The 6,534-nt window shown below is 33.4% G+C and overlaps 1 non-coding gene across 1 annotated transcript; it reads right to left on the reverse strand.

The window, feature by feature from the left end:
• Positions 1-5,639: 5,639 nt before the first annotated feature.
• Positions 5,640-5,746, reverse strand: LOC128280237 (small nucleolar RNA R71). The gene has a single exon (XR_008270417.1). It is a non-coding gene; the product is annotated as a small nucleolar RNA R71 (small nucleolar RNA).
• Between the last annotated feature and the right edge of the window lie 788 nt (positions 5,747-6,534).

Consider the following 6,534-nt stretch of genomic DNA (forward strand, 5'->3'; position numbering starts at 1 on the left):
GATATTTTGGCCTTGTGATCTTTGATACCATTGGATATAGTTGGCATGCCATAGGATTTGTGAGTACTTAACCTTGTGTTGTGTTTTTGGGGCATTAAGGCCCAGGACAAATTTGGAGGGATAAGGGAATGTGAGCTCAGCTCCGCTCACTGGGATACATTGGTTGTTGGAGAGTATTAGGTAACTGCTACACTTTTGGGATATGTATGACTCATCGAGTCAATGATGTGATGGAGATAGAGCCCATTTCTATGTTTCGTAGCTTCAAGTGCCAAATTGTCGTTAAATGTGATATTATAAAATGTGATGTATGCTTAACTATGTAATTGTAAAACCAAATGAATTGGTAGTTATTAAATGTGTATTTTGGTATGTAATTATAGCAAATTATGTAAGTACCAGTGCTTTGATCATTTTTTAACCCATGATATTATGTTTATTTGGTGGTTTTTTCGATCATTCACTAATATTGTTTAAGCTTACCCACTCTTTTTAAACCTTATAGGCAGTTAGCATTGCGGTGTGAGCGGTGCGAAATTCCAAGGAAGTGATCCAAGTTAGGCTTAATGATTGAGTAGGTGAACTCATATTCGATGATGCTTTGAGCTGCAAGTTTAAATGTTTTTAATGTGGAATTTTGAAGTTATAGATGCATGTTGAATTGGTATATGCTGTGTTAAATGCTTTGTTTTGCTGTGAATGCGATAATCGAGTATTTAGTATCATTACCCCCATATTAATTTGTACGTCCAGGAAGTCAGTAGCTTAATTTGGTATCGATACCAATTCTCGAGTATCGATACTCGAGGTAGAAATATAAATACTTTTGGAATTGTATCGATAAATTACTTGGTTTTAAATTTTGTAGAAAAATAAAATGATAAAAAGGTACCAATTTTCTAAACAATATTGATACTAGTATGAGAAATATCAATACCTGTGAGTGCGTATCCATACCTACATGATTTGTTTGATAATTTTCGTTAAATGGTCTTTAAGTGTGCTTCTAACTCATGATATGATCGTTTAATGTATGTTTAGTAATTTTAACATCGACTAGGTATTTTAGACTTAAAACTTCTATAATTGTTTAATTATGATGATGTGTGCATGCTAATGAGATGCGGTGTAAAGTAGGATGATGTGACGTTGGTGTAGCGTCATGTTACTCGGGCTCGACGACCGGGCCGAGTATAGGGAGTTACAGTAACAATACATAACAATAAAATAATAATAGACATTCATTTGCATACATTTACCTATTACAAGAATGCAACATCTTATCCAAATTAATCATACATGAATAAGAGAGAAAATTTTTGGTATGAATTGATACTATACATATAGCACAACCTGGCTTTGATACCAATTGTTGGAAAAAATTCAATTTGAAAATGGTTTTCTTGCACAATGGGAAATAAAAATTTTAAAAATTGATCTGCTTTTTGATATTTATAGTAATAAACCCTTTCAACTGAATGACCTTCTTCACTATTCTTATACCATGAACTAGTTCAGTGCCGGCCTGAACAAATTCGAATGAAACACAGAACCTGAAATTCTTTACTTTACTTTTAGTGTGAAAGCAAAATTCTCTCTCAATAGAAACCGATAGAATTGTTATTCAGGAAAATATAATTTATACTTACAAAATAAATTCTCACTATTAATGGGTAGAACAACAATATCTCAAAGTTGTGTAAAATTTATTGTGTATAGCCCTACTGGTACCATTTATTTATAGAGGGAAGAAGTGAAACCCTTGTAAAAATTGTAGAAGCCTATTTCAATATAAAAACTAACTCCAAATCTAACTAGGATTAAGGGCGGCAACCCTAGTTAAATATATTAGGGTTTTTCGTCACTAGTTTTAACATGAGGGGCTTTTAGGCCTCTACCATGTCTAGTCCAATTATAAATACTTCCTGGACTTTTAACCTAGTACTTTATAATTGAATTCAAGTCAATACTTGTTTTTTTATTTTCCAAAATAAATATCATAAATTAATTTAAATAAATAAATTAAATTTTCAATTAAATAATTTTTAATCGATTCTAATTCCGTTAAAATTATGACGACCTTACAGTGTAAGAATTTATGAGAAATATATTTAATATTTCTACATTCAATGAATTCACAATAACAAATTAATTAAATTCCATTTTCGAACCTCAGTCAATTAAATAATTATCTAGAAACTATAAATTAATTTTTTTGGTCAATTCCATTTATAGAAAACCACATTCATTTCCAATTGTTTCCTATTTCTCTAACTTCATCGTTTCTATCCATTTTTGTTCATTTGGTTCAACATGCAATTCAGTTCTAGTTTTAACGAGCTAGCAGAGGGACCAATTGCACATATGTGATTAGAGTTCAAATGATTTAGTAAAATCCCACCCGACAGAATGATAGTATCTGAATACTATTCAGAGAATGGGTCGAAAAAGATGAGTCTAAAAGTGAATAGTGTTAAATCTAGTATAAAGATAATAAGTAAGCCGTTAAAGAGAGGTTTGCCCCCAGAAGCCTTTGTTGGCGTGCATAGGATGAGCAGAGTCTATTAAAGGTAAATGGACATTGTAACGAGAAGCGTATGACAGTAATGAAGAAAACCCTCTAACGATGGCTTTGAGCCAGTTAAGTTATAAGGAAAGCACTTGATTAGTTTCTTGGAATTTGTAATATTTGGATAAGAGCACCAATTGATTGATGTGACGTTTGTTGATTCCCAATAAAGTCAATAGACAAGTCAAAGCATATAAGACAAAAAAATATATCTTATCTCTCTATTCATGAAAGTAGGACCAAAGGAAGATAGGAAAGCTCCTCTAGGTTAAGTATAAGGCCTAACGAATGGACAACCCTGTAGTCTATAGGAAAGTAACGTGTTATCAGCACCAAAATGACTTTTGACGTATATGTAAGCGCGTAGTCAATAATTAAATTTGATGCAAGAAGTCGTTAGGAAAGGATGCCCAGTGAAGCACATAGTAGACTCAACTAATGAAGTTGCCGCCAAGAAGGCGTGATGCACTAAAGCGTGAATTGTTATGCCATCAAATACGCTCTAATGAAATAACAAAGGATAAGGGACGAGCTGAGACCCAAGGGGTGAGTCTCGTATGTGTTTTTTGTAAACGGAAAAATATATAGGATTTTTCCTATGTCATTTATCACCATTTTACTTATTGTTGTCAAACCTAAGTAATTGTTTAATAAATTAACGAAATATGTGAAGATATGAAATTAGGACATAGAAATTATTAAAATGTGATTTTATGCTTTATTATATAGTTTTCATGAAATAAATGGCCTATTTTATATTAATTTGAATAAATTATATTTTTAAGACATAAAATGGGCCATGCATGATTAAATTAAATAATAAAATATAAAATTATATTTAATAATTCATTTTAAAATATTTCATTAATAATTTGGGTTTTAAATTAACTAATTAGATTGGATAAGTTTTATTTTTTGGTCCTCTAACTTGTTGATTTATTCTGGACAAGTCTGATAGCTTTGCTGGATTACAAAATTGTCCAAATTGGGGACCAAGTCAACCCAAAATTTAGCTGCACATGGCCATCCATAAACCACTTTTTGGTTTAATTGCACAAGGTCCTTGAAGAGTTGAAGAAATTAGAGATTTACCTAAAGATTTGCACTTAACCGAGTCACAGTCTTGAGTTGTTATGGCACTCAAATTGACCAAAAATCAAGAAAAAAATCAGCTCAACTTCCTCAAATTATGGCTGGCCACCCATGGAAGATGTTTCAAAAGATGAAAAATTCTATTTTTAGTAAACTATCCCCCTCTTCTCACCTATAAATAAGACCTCATTCTCACATTTCTACTCATCCCTCATTCCTGATTCATTCTCTTATCATTCTTCTTTTCTCCCCACGCCTATCATCATCTTTCCATAAAGATTTTAGCATTTGAGCCTCTTAAAGAACCCTTGGTTGGCCACCTTGGAGAGCCATCAATAAAGGAGCGAAGCAAAGGAACGAAGGAGCCTCGTCAGTCAGAGTCTTGGGTGACAGCCTCTCTGAATTGGGTTTAATGTTTCTTTTCTTTAATTTAAATTAAAGATGTTTGCTATATGTTCTTTGTTCTTGTTTGCAACAATGTTAGCTTAATTTTATTTAAGCTAGGATGACTGCTTTGATTAAATAATATTTATTAGATTCATGTTTATAATGTTTGTGCCTCAATCGATTATGTTTTCAATTAAAATCAAGTCTGTATTTTGTTCATACCTGATTGAAATGAACCTAAATTAGCTGAGCGATCCTAACCAGACGACGGCTAGTGGACACTTAATTGAAATGTGCATGCTCAATTTAGATCCTAACCCGATTAAATTACGGGTTGCATAACAACGCTAACCAGGCTCTGTTGTCTACATAGTTTTTAGATTTGTGTGATTAAACTGTTTCAAACCTAACATGTCCTTGTTACCTCGCACGAATACTAAGAAACTCTTAGGAAATAAAGATCAGTAAAATGCGTAGTTACTAAGTAAAGGATTCCGAAAGGACCTAACTTGGTTTCCAAACTCATAAAAGATCGAGTTGCCATGGAATGTTTTTCCGAATATTATTAAGCATGTTAATAATAAATTGAGTTTAATTAAAGTAATTGTCCTAGTTTATTTATGTTATAATTGTTGCTAATTGTGTTTAATTTTGCTAAAATCTATTTTATTCATATAATTTGCATACTTAGGTTAATTTGCATTAGAGATCATTGCATTTAGTCTAATATATTTTAATCATCACTTTTCAACTAAATTGTGTTTTTATTTACCAAATTGTTAATATAATTTTACAAATTAAGTGACTTAGCACAAATACAATCCCTGTGGAGACGATAACTCGATACTTACTAATTACTTGATAACGACTGTGTACACTTGCACAATCCCCAGCGTTACAAGTTTTCTACGCCATTGTCGGGGATTGTCAAATGTTTCCATAGTCATTCTTTTCGTGAAATTATTTATTTTCAATTTGATTTATTTTTAACATTACTAACTTATTCTTTTTAATTTTGTGATTTTATTTTCAGGTGTTTTTGAGCATAGATCGAATTATTGATTTACTCCCTATAGACCTTGAAATTGAGCGAACTTTCAAACAAAGAAGATGTGAACGAATAGCTCAAAGACAAGTCAAGATGGAACTAGGGAATCAGAATCAAGACCAAGGTAATGAAGCCGATCATGTACGAAATCCTATCCTCATTGCCGAAGATAGGGATCGATGCATTAGATAATATGCTGTGCCACTTTTCAGTGAGTTAAATCCAGTAATTAGAAGTCTAGATATTGAGGCAACCCAATTTGAATTGAAACCAGTGATGTTTCAACTGCTCCAAACTGAGGGCCAATTTAGTGGTATGCCCACAGAAGATCCACATATCCACCTTCGATTATTTATGGAGGTGAGTGATTCATTCAAGATAGCCGGTGTAAATGAAGATACATTGAGGTTGAAGTTATTTTCATACTTGTTGCGAGATCAAGCATGAGCATGGCTCAATTCATTGCCACTAAGTTCCATATCTACATGGCAAGAATTGGCAGAGAGATTTTTGGTTAAGTATTTCCTGCCTAGCAAAAACACTAAGTTGAGGAACGAGATCACAACCTTCCAACAATTGGATAACGAGTCTTTGTATGAGGCTTGAGAGCAATTCAAGGAGTTACTGCGTAAGTGTCCTCATCATGGGATTCCTCATTGTATCCAGTTGGAGACATTCTATAATGGTCTCAATGCACATACAAGATTGATGGTAGATGCTTCTTTGAATGGTGCAATTTTGTCTAAGTCTTATAATGAGGCTTATGAGATCATTGAGAGGATCGCGAGTAATAACTATCAATGGCCAACAAATAGAGCAACTTTAGGAAGACGTGTAGCTGGAGTTCATGAAGTTGATGCCCTTACTTCGTTATTAGCTCAGGTATCGTCTATTTCCTCTATGTTAAAACAATTTACCACTAATAGTACAAATAATTTTGCGGCTCAGCCACCAATTCTGTACGAAGTAATTTCCTGTGTGTACTATGGGGAAGGTCATTCTTTTGAGAATTGTTCATCAAATCCTGAGTCACTGTACTATGTGAGGAATCGATATCAAAATAGGCGTGGACAAGGACCCTAGTCCAACTTCTATAATCCTTCATGGAGTAATCATCCGAACTTTTCTTGAAGCAACCAAGGAAATGGACTGAACCACAACTCATTGCAGCATAGACTCAACCAATCTCAAGGGTTTAATAAACAAGCTCCAAAACCACCTCAAGCTGAGGCATCAAACAATTTGGAGAACTTGTTGAAAGCGTACATGGCAAAGAATGACGCGTTGATCCAAAGCTAAAAAGCAACACTAAAAAAATTTGGAAAACCAAATGGGTCAGTTAGCTACAGAGCTTCGTAATAGACCACAAGGAACTTTGTCGAACGATACTGAGAATCCAAGAAATTTGGGTAAAAAACTTATCAAGGCAGTAGCATTG

Source organism: Gossypium arboreum, chromosome 8, assembly GCF_025698485.1.
Source record: "Gossypium arboreum isolate Shixiya-1 chromosome 8, ASM2569848v2, whole genome shotgun sequence".
NCBI lineage: Eukaryota > Viridiplantae > Streptophyta > Magnoliopsida > Malvales > Malvaceae > Gossypium > Gossypium arboreum.